The 11,005-nt window shown below is 44.4% G+C and overlaps 1 long non-coding RNA gene across 1 annotated transcript in view; it reads right to left on the bottom strand.

Moving 5' to 3' along the window:
- Positions 1 to 436: 436 nt before the first annotated feature.
- LOC138453447 (uncharacterized) overlaps positions 437 to 11,005 on the bottom strand; it is a 268,937-nt gene continuing 258,368 nt past the window's right edge. The window contains exon 3 of the long non-coding RNA XR_011260428.1: positions 437 to 5,089. This is a non-coding gene — a long non-coding RNA (uncharacterized lncRNA). The remainder of the gene's footprint in view (positions 5,090 to 11,005) is intronic.

The raw sequence follows: 11,005 nt of genomic DNA, 5'->3' as shown, positions 1-11,005 counted from the left end.
TGGAGTAGGACTTGTCAGTTAAAGGTATGAGGGTATGCTGTATGGTAGAAGAGCACAGCCGTATCTCAGAAGTGCTTGAGCATATGGTGGAAGAAGCTGGGCATTTCATGCCAAAACTGGCAAATGATGTTAATGTTATGAGATCTTGTACCACACACTGTTGCCACTGGTGTAGTCTCTTGGCACACTGGCAGATCTGCAATGTAAGGAGTGTTGGGGTGGGGGGTTGTTGGTGGGATTGAGAGAGAAAAGAGCAAGAGTGCTTTGACGTACTGTTGGCAGCTTCAGTTCGGAGAAACCGGTCACTGGGCATTGGTGAATTTTCTGTTGGTAGCTGGCATGTGGTGTTGAGGTACGATTGTGCATGGTATGGTTTTATGCTGGGTTGGGTGTTGTGAAGTGCAGCCGGGTTGTGGTGCGGTAGAGGTATGGTTGTGTCCAGTTCAGAGTTTGCAGTTGAGTTTGCAGAATTTGATCGTTTTTAGTACTGTTAGTTAGAAGAAACACATGTCTAACTTACACATTTAGGCTAAATGCAAAATATGGGATGCAGGTAGATATATGATATTAGGTCATAAGAGTGGTGGTGTTTTACTGGAGTACAGTAATGGCTGTACTCCCCGCCCACACCACTTTTACCTTGTCAGTCACTGTAGGTTTTCTACGTCAGGCGACCATGGGCTAATTGGCAAACAAGGAGCGGAGCTGCTCTGGAGGGCACTTCCCTTTGCCTCTGGCCCTTAGCCCATGGCTGTTCAGGCAAGGCTGCCCTCGAGCTCACGCCCTCCACCTCTCTCCCCAATGACTTAATCTCATTTTCTTTTGAGTACATTTGTATTCAGCTCCTTGCTCCACCTCCTCTTGCATAATTCTCATCTATTCACCTCATTGAGTCTTCAATCTCTCTTTTTCAATTACTTGGACCTCTTAATCAAATCTTTGCCATTGAACTCCTGGCAATTCAACCTGCCGAACATGACTACGGCCACTGTCTTCACCTTGACGCCTCATACTCTGACAATTTTCTGGTCACCCTCCCCCAATCAGTCGACCCAATTTTTCTGAATCTCACTGGACTAAATAACTCCTCATCTGAATAAAGTCAGGCCCTTCCTTTAGGTGCTCTTTCCATCTGTTACCAACTCCAGTGAGAAGGCCTTCCAAGATTTTAACCTAGCACTAGTGCTCTCATTGAGTGCCATTATCCCTCTTTCCCTTGTCCTGAACCTTGGATTTCCCCAACCATCCAGCATCTCAGAACCTATTGTGAGTGGTAAGAAATGTGAGGCGGAGAACTTTGTAAAGAGATTTCAACTTTAGCCATTTTATTAAATAAAAAGATTGGATAAACGCGTCACTATCACTACCCTGACAAGGATTTCCCCATCTAAAATAAACACTCTAACAAAAGGAAATTCGTCCCTCACACTTGTACATTCAATAAATCAATAAGGAAATGTATGGCAGTTCAATCCAACAATGATATATAACAATATAACATAAAACCACATTCACAGTATGGCCACTGCCTCTTCTCATAACCTGGGTTAATTCCCCTTCCCCAGGTTTGAGCAAGGGTTTGCTCCACAGTTCATAAGAAATCAGGAAATTCTGTTTGGCCACAAAGTTCCAACACAGTTCTTGCGGATTTAATACTTGATAATAAAAAGTTCAGTTGTATCAATGTACACAAAGAACTGATAGGTTCCAACTCCTCCTGGAGTAAGAACAGGTTTTACATTTGTCTTCTTCAAGTAAACAACAACTGTCTTTGTCAGAATTATATGCCATTGTGTCAGGAGGGTAGCTCTGGGGCAACGTGCTTCCCTTGGTAGCAGGACAATGCGGAGCAATGCAGGTTCGATCCCTGGGTCCGCGTTTCGAAACCTCTGGGTATTAAGCGCATTATAAATAACCAATTACAATTGTGGGTGACTTTAATCTTAAGGTCAATGAGGTGGAGAACTTTAAGGTTCAAAGATTTCTGTCCTCTATGAAAGAACTCTCCCTCACCCAGCAGGTTCATGAACAGACCCATTCCTTAGGTTACACCTTGGACCTGATTTTCTCAGCAGATGCTGAGATCACTCTTTTTGCGGCCTTTCAAATTCTGTGGTCTGATCATTTTGTTGTTCCCTTCACCTGGGGTATCAAGGACCTGCCATCTGCTCCACCAGCCAAATTATTCCAGCGGCGTGTATGGCGCTCAGTATCTAAAACTGATATGACCTCTTTCATACTTGTCCGACTTTCAGGGCTGTCCCCTTTGGACATGAATTCTTTAAGTAGGACTCTGACCACAGTTGCAGACAGCCTTGCTCTGCTCTAGACATCGAGGCTATCGTCATGCCCCTTTCAGCAGTGGTTCATGGACAAGCTGGGTGCCCTTCGCCTACCACGCAGGCAGATGGAGCGAAAGTGGAGGCGGTCTTATACCCCCAGGGGCAAGCTTGCCTGGTCTCTGATCACCTTCCAGTATCACCTTGCCATTTCATGTGCCATGAAATGCGTATCTCTTACATTGCATCTCTTATTTAAACTTCTGTGAATCACCCCAGTGAGTTGTTCAAAGTGGTTCGTTATCTCTCTACTAGCTTACCGGTTCCTGTTCCCTCCCCTCAGGCCCTCTGTAATTCCTTGTCCACGTGTTTTATGGATAAAATCATTTCTATTCAATAGAATATTGCTGTTACTGACCTTCCTTCTGAGGCTAATATTGATATGGTATGATATTTTATTTGTATCGTGCCCATACACAAGTGTTTTAGAGCGCGACGAGGCAAGGGAGGGGAAACAATGGATGACAAAACAACGATCTTACTAGGCCCAGTGACATTGAGAAAGTGCAAGTGCTGGGAAGAGGGAAGTGCGAGGGGCAGGGGAGGAGTGGAAAGTGCAGAACACATGATAGAACACCAAGAGGTAGTGCGGCCAGCAGGTGTAAGTGTGAAAATAAGGCGTAGACAACAGGTGTATGATAAGTGCTGGAAGGGGACTCGTACAACTCACATGGGCATAGATCACAGAAAACATAAAGAAGTCAAAGAAAGAAATACATCACCGTGGGCGTAGCTTAATGAAATTTCATCTCGCCAGCAGCGGCTGAAAGACCCCGATAACAGCCAGGCCAAGAGCACAACAACCCAACCCACAGGAGTGTCGGACCGAAGCGTCCCCCCTCCGACTGAAGTCTTTGTGCTTATCCCGTCTGACCGTTGAGGGCTTCCGCATATATGCCCTCCTCAACAAGGGGTGGCAACTTCTCGAACCTTCTGGCAATGCGCTTGCGCATTGATGGGTGACCGTTGGTTGCCAGCTGGGTCAACCGACAGTAACCTCAAGGAGCAAAGCACTTCTCTCTCCTAAACGCCCCGGGAAACAATTCCATAACTCATCTCAAAACCTTGGCACAGGCCGAGCAAACCCAAAACAAACTTCGCTATCAGGTACCAGCCGGCACCTGCGGATCTTAGCTTTCCCAGCGCCCTGTCCTTGGCTGGGAAGGCCTGCATTCCAAGCTCATCAGCGAATAACGTTGAAAACATGTTGTTTCGCAAAGCAAGTGTAGCTTTCCACTGAGGCATGGATAAATATCCATCATGGCTCTGAGTTCCCCCAGAATGCACTGCGCACCAGCGCCATGTTTTAGGTCAACCATCACAATCCACCCTTGGATATTTACTTTCCATAGCCCAGTGGCAAAAGAGGCGGTCTTTAAAACCGACAGAATATCAGAACTAAGTTGTGAATACATTGAATTCAACAACAACAAGCTATTATGATAGCTAATATAATATAAATGCAAGCAAAAGCATAACACAGTGTACTTTCAATATCAGGAACCCATGAAAATAACCAATCCCATCAACTTCTGTTTTGATCTTGGGAAACTTGAGAACCGTTAAACCTTGAATATGACTTTCAATGGATCGTGAGTGGTCACTTAAATTGAAACAACACATACCTTCAACTGCGTTACAACCTGAATTATGTTTCAGCAATAAGTAATCAACAGCAGCTCTGTTTTGCAAAGTAGCTTTTCTAATAACTTTGCTGTCAAGGAGTAACTCTTTTAAAGCTTGAGAAGTATGATTGAGTCTTTTTACTACTAAACGTGCTAATTTGATCAAAGACTTTTACCCCACAGCAGCTAAACCCCAAACACCTACTAATGAAAGGGTTAATGCTCAAACCTCAGCTTCTGATATCAAATCTACATATGAATCACAGTCAGGAGAATCCCTACAGATGCAAAGGTTGACCTTTTATCTCGAGTTATCACTGAGTGTAAAGGAAACATCATTAGTCCTAATCGAGTCAAAGCACATGTTACCACATGGAAAGAGCCATCCTGTTTCAAATTCAACCATCTCTAATTATAGCTCACACACTTGGCAGCATTACTACAAATCAAAGGCCTTAATTGCACAGTTAACTTTGGTGTGCGCATTCATTTTATCTCAAAATATATTATGCTCCTGCTCGCCCAACCCTGCTGCCCAAACAATTCATGAATCATTTTCCTGGCCACATGCAATGTAATAATTTTGGAAAAGGCAAAACATAAACCTCTCTGGTTAAGGCAATTCATTTGGAAGGGCAAAACATTTCATTTTCTCTTTTCACATATTAATCTCAAAATGCATTTAAGAATCAGGTTTCAACATGTTGGCATTCAAGTGCTGTTTCACACAGCTGTTTGTGGTGCATGATGTCACAGTCCACAACTCATTGTCCACAGTTCTTTAGACAAGAAAGGCAAAACATATCAACAAGGTCATTACAACCGTCGACTAAACCATTTGAATGTGCAGCATCAAATGTTTGACAATATACCAAGTCTGCACCGTGACAGTTCAGCAAAAGTTATTACTTTGTTGGACACTTCTCACAGGTTGCAGAACAAATGTTTTCACTCTTCACGCACGTTAGCAGCATTGAGTGCGGTGCAGGACAGGTTCAAAGTTGACATAGCATTTCGCAGTGACTCACTTTCTCTGAGAATGCGTCTGCTTGACTGATCAGTGTCACCCGGCAATTGCACACGTCTACCCCCCAATCATGGCACGCTACTTTCGTGGTTATTTGCCTAGGCAAAATACAAACAGAAAGGTTAACATTTCATCAAAAGGTACACTATCAGTGTTATCCACATTAGGATGTCATCAAAACTTCAATATCAGCGTTGTCCACCCCTTCCTTTAACACCACCCTTCTGCATGTTACTGGGGGCTTATTTGCACTCAACCATACGGGGTGTAACCGCCTACTCACAAACTCATTTGTGCAATGCGATCATAGTTGGTCAATGGTACCTCAGACTGATCTGTGATTTTACAATAGCCATATAATAAGTACCCAGGTCGCACTTCTCAATGGATCAATGTTTTTCTTTGTCACCAAAGCGATCACGAATGCCAGGCATCAACTTGCTTCCAGTGTCTCATGATCTTTATTTAGGTTGCCCTGCTGGCATCACTCCATTTTTCAAAGGTAAAGTCCTTTAGTCCAATACCGCCTGCAGTTGCACAAGCAGCTTTGTTTATCTTCTCTCCATACAGGCAGTGTCTTTAAAGCCTCTGGTTTTCCACTTGTCATTTTCCCAAAGGGTGTTTGCTAATTTCTTGGGCCACCCTTTTGAGAGCGATAGTCTGAATCAGTTTCTTTATTTGCTTCAACAAATCATTCATTCTTGCACCAAGCCATGAGGCTTCTGGATCATGGCTAATGTGCAGTGTTCATGTTATACTCCAAAGCCTCGCTCTGCATGTTGTCTCTTGCAAAACGGCTACCTTTGTCAGTTTTTTTTTTTCCATCTGGAACACCATAATGTCTTTGTCAGTTACTCCAGCCCTGGCAATGTAGCTTGCATTTTGCCAGCTGTGTATGTTCACTTCTCAAAGCGCCTAGAGGTTTCTTCTCCAGTGCACAGCGCTTTACTTCAGTTCACATCACATGGGGTACTGGGATGCAGCTTGCACGGCAATGTCTCTTGAAATGGGCAGCTGTGTCTTTTCTTAGCCCATTCACAGATGCAGTTTCCCCAAATGTTCATATGCGCGATGCGCGCCTAGTCTGCCATTTGATACTGGGCAAATTCTTTACTTGCATACATCATCATGTGTAAGGTAGATTGCGCTCTTTTTCATCTTCACTCACAGCAATTATTGCCTTCAGTTCAGTTTCAGCATTCTGTAATTGCACCCCCCTCCTCAGTTTTTGCTCACACTGACGGTGTCTCTCACAGGGGATGGAATGCAGGAATGTCATTGTTTATCTTTCGCGCAGCAAGCTTATCTCTTTGCTCTATAACTCTTAAACTGTGGCGGCTTCAATGGAAGGCACTCGTTTCAGACAGTTCACCCAGATTAACTCTTTCCTGCACTGTTCCAGCAACTCAGAAAAGCTCCCATATCTGCCAGCTTCGGTAAACACCATTTCACCGAACAGGAGTGCAGCATTTTTCTTTCCTGCCTTCCTTCAACAGTTTTTTTTTTTTCGCGCACCTTGCCCAAGACAGTGCAAGTTATCTCCAAGCCACAAGCTCCACACAGCAAGACTCCCATGTTCAAAAGAGGCACATTTTCTTGTCATCAGATTCAACTTCTTTGTAATTTTGCAAAATGTCTTTTTAGCCTGTTTAAACTGATGTCCCATTTAAAGGCATACATTTTTCTTTTTCCTCGTAACCTTGTAGTTTGGCTTCACAAACTCACTCCAATGCACAGTGCGATCTTTCAAAAGAACCCGCAACCCACTAAATCTTTGTGCTGTCTTATAACACACAGATTTTCCATTCTGTTGTACCATTGCCAGAATATAACCACTTATGTCAGTGCATTTAAAACATGTCATGTGTAGTGCAGCTCCCTGCACGTTATCTACAAAAGCAACCCACACTCTGTATTGCTTGTGGGCCGTTAATTTGTCAACAACATTATCACTATACATCACAATCAACTTGTCCTTGTCGCGTATAAAACATACATCCCTTAATAACAGCAGTACTTTTGCTTTTAGCAGCAATTCCATGGTATAGCGTGCAAACAGTCAAAATACTCTAGGGGCAATTTAGAAAATGTAAATTGTCTTTTCCCCCCAAACCCTTGCAAACTGGTTCTGCAATTTCAAATCAATACACAAAAATCGAAAATTCAAATGCCATTCACTCACTTTTTTTTAATCAAGTGAGTCTCTCACCCCTTGCAAACATGGCACAGCTAAAATGCAATGCAGACAATTTTAGTGTGTTCCTTAAACAGGATGCACCACCAGCACATGGAATTTATAGTTGCCAAAAACAAACCCTTTAAGCTTTCAACACTGATGTTACTCTTTCTCCTAAACAAGGCTCATTCCCACGTTATCTTCAGGAATGTGAACACTTCAAAAGCATACATTATAAGAAAGGCGCATCCTCGCCTCCTTTATATTACAGCCCCCCACTCGCTAACACACTGGGGCTGAATCGCAATGTTTAATGTTTAAACACTAGTCACAATTTGCCTGTCAAATACTCGCAATTTTTTTCTCTTTCTCTGCTCTCATGCCAAAATAGAGCAAGCTTTCACTTTGCAACTTTGTCAAGGGAAACCGCATGAAAAGATTCTTTCCTAATTGAACATAAATCTTTAATTCATCATTCATTGGAGCACTGTGAACATAGACATTTTTCCTTTCTGCTCACGGCTTTTCGGCTCCTTGGTTTCATTTCCCAGCAGTAAGTCAGCCACGACTGCTTTACTGAAGGGGCAAGATCTCAACCACAAATGCTATTGGCCGCGGCAGGCCAACACAAAAGGTGCTGTCTATTGGCTGTCTCAGAGCTGCAGTGAGACGACCAAGGAAAGGCGACAGCCTGCTCTGCACTCTCTCACACAATCATCATTTCACAGCAAGGGAAAAGGAAAAAAAATAAAAACAGCTTAACACAGTTCAACACTCACTGCCCAATTAAAACAACTTTTCGCTCGTTCAAACAGATTATTTGGAACACTTCATCACAAATAACTTGGCTTCAAACAGATTATTTGGAACACTTCATCACAAATATCTCTGCGTTCAGACGGATTCTTTAATATTTGGAGCAATTCATCACAAATATCCCATCCTCGTCGCCAAAAATGTATTGCTCTCCTCTGAAAAGTGCACGGAACTACCATAAATCACCAGTGCAATTATAGAGCAAATACTTCAACCCAAAAACAGACACAATAATTCACAGCCACGCACACTTTAGAAGATAATCAGCTCTTTACGGCTATTTATTCAAAGCTTACAGGTACATAGAAATAACTCGTACAACTCACATGGGCATAGATCACAGAAAACATAAAGAAGTCAAAGAAAGAAATACATCACCGTGGGCGTAGCTTAATGGAACTTCATCTCGCCAGCAGCGGCTGAAAGACCCCGATAACAGCCAGGCCAAGAGCACAACAACCCACAGGAGTGTCGGACCGAAGCGTCCCCCCTCCGACTGAAGTCTTTGTGCTTATCCCGTCTGACCGTTGAGGGCTTCCGCATATATGCCCTCCTCAACAAGGGGTGGCAACTTCTCGAACCTTCTGGCAATGCGCTTGCGCATTGATGGGTGACCGTTGGTTGCCAGCTGGGTCAACCGACAGTAACCTCAAGGAGCAAAGCACTTCTCTCTCCTAAACGCCCCGGGAAACAATTCCATAACTCATCTCAAAACCTTGGCACAGGCCGAGCAAACCCAAAACAAACTTCGCTATCAGGTACCAGCCGGCACCTGCGGATCTTAGCTTTCCCAGCGCTGTGTCCTTGGCTGGGAAGGCCTGCATTCCAAGCTCATCAGCGAATAACGTTGAAAACATGTTGTTTCGTAAAGCAAGTGTAGCTTTCCACTGAGGCATGGATAAATATCCATCATGGCTCTGAGTTCCCCCAGAATGCACTGCGCACCAGCGCCATGTTTTAGGTCAACCATCACAGCTTGTCTGGAGGCCTTGGGGAGAATGGATGAATTCCAACTGGCTTAAGTTGAACGGTGATAAAACCGAGGTTTTGGTGGTACACCCCCGTCCTCCACAGCTGCTACTCTTTGGACGGCAGCTTTCTGGCCTGCCTCCCTGGGCCCCTTTCCTCAGCCAGTCTTAATTGTCAAGGACCTTGGGGTTAAACTCACTGCATCCTTGTCCATGGAGTCACAAGTCAGCTCTGTGTGCCAGCAGGGCCATTTTCAGCAGAGTCTCGTGTGTTGGGTCATTCCCTATATCCTGGAGCATCTCTGTGTCTTTGTCATTTCTGCTCTGGTTACATCCTCATTGTGCTATTGCAACACTCTGTACTTTAGCCAACCTGCTTATATACTTCATGGCCTGCAAGTCCTCCAGAATGCTGCTGCCCAATTGGTGACTTCTACTCCTTGTGGCTGTCACATCTCCCCTGTTCTCCACAAACTCCATTGGCTGCCGGTGGCCAAACATATTCAATTCAAGGCCTTTTGCCTGGTCCACCGAGCTTTCTATGGTCAGGGGGTGGAATACCTCATGGCGAACTTCTCACCCTACATCCCGAGCCATGCTCTGCGGTCAGCTAATGCTTGCTTGCGGACTGTTCCATCGGTCAGGTATAGCTGCATTGGTGGCTGTGCTTTCTTAGTGGCTGTGGCTGTTCTCTGGAATTCTCTACCTCTTTCTCTCAGAGCTACCCCAATTCCTCTGGCTTTTTGCAAAGCTCTGAAAATGTTTCTTTTATAGGCTATCTCTTTCACTGCTCTGTAGGGAGCACGAAGGTGCCCTCAGGCAAATGTTGCGCTTTACAAAATCTATTCCATTCCATTCCATACCTTTTTGATTTTAAAAGAAATAGTGTGTTCCAACTCCTCCTGGAGTAAGAACGAATTTATAGAGTTCTTAGTTAGAACCACAGTTTAGCACTCTCATCAACTACTACCTGGTTTTCAGTCATGCCAGGCCTTCTACTTCAGCAACTTGCCACACAGGTTTACTCGCCTGCCCGTCTAGTACTTCACAAAAGAACAAAGTGTGCTTCAGTGGTAACTTCCAACTAAGAACAGCAACTTCACAAGGTTTAGTTAGCATCACGCTTTAAACCATTTTCGGTGAAAGAAGGAATCACATTGGTGCTCTTTAGGATTCCTCTGTAACTATGCTTCTCTCCCTCTGGATAATCTTCTTCAGAAGGGCAGCCTTGTTGCCACCTTTCCTTCCCCCTCTACACCAACAACCAAATAGTGACCACAAAGTGGTCTTATACTAGTTCTGTCTTGGCTTTGGCAATGTGTGTTTATATCCTCTAGTGATCTGTATTTCACAACACATAAACAGAAATTCTTACAACTCTCGGGGTTCCCATTTTTCCCCTCTTGCCTTGATAGGTTATTTGATGTGATAGGTTATTTATAACGCACTTAATACCCAGAGGTTTCTAAGCACGGACCTAGGGATCAAACCTGTGGTGCTCCATGTCGTCTTGCTTGTAATGTGAGCACTTTGCCCCTGAGCTATTCTCTCGAGACCTTGAGCAATGGTTGTTGTATTAGTATTGCTGGGTTTTGAAATACTCTTGGCTTGGTATTGTTTGTACGTGTTTTTTTGGACTAAAGCTTCGCCACAGGGTTTTTGGCCCTTCCACCAACTCACATGCTTGCTTGCTTGCACAGTCACTTTGGTTTAATAAGTACAACATTTGTTGGTTTCGTACGGTTTGGTATTCAGAAATGTAATCGCTGCTTCTCTCACTCACACGTGAGTGAAACTGCCTGCCGTGGATGGCGTCAGAGCGCTCCGGAGTCACTTGCAAGCTATGAACTCACAAGGTAAGTCGCTCGATCTAGCTCCGCTTGGTGTTCGCAGGTTGTCTGTCATTGTGGCTCCTCGCGGTCAGGCAAACAGCTTCGTCTGGTCCTCCTCTGCTCACGCCACTCGAAATTGGAGCTTCCTCCGCTCGACAGAGGCTCAGGTGTAACCCAACCACCTAAAGCCTTTAACGAGGGTACACTTCCCTCGCTGCTTCC

The sequence above is a fragment of the Ambystoma mexicanum genome, chromosome 4p (genome assembly GCF_040938575.1).
Source record: "Ambystoma mexicanum isolate Mex_15411 chromosome 4p, UKY_AmexF1_1, whole genome shotgun sequence".
Lineage (NCBI taxonomy): Eukaryota > Metazoa > Chordata > Amphibia > Caudata > Ambystomatidae > Ambystoma > Ambystoma mexicanum.
This window is presented reverse-complemented; position numbering and strand designations above follow the sequence as displayed.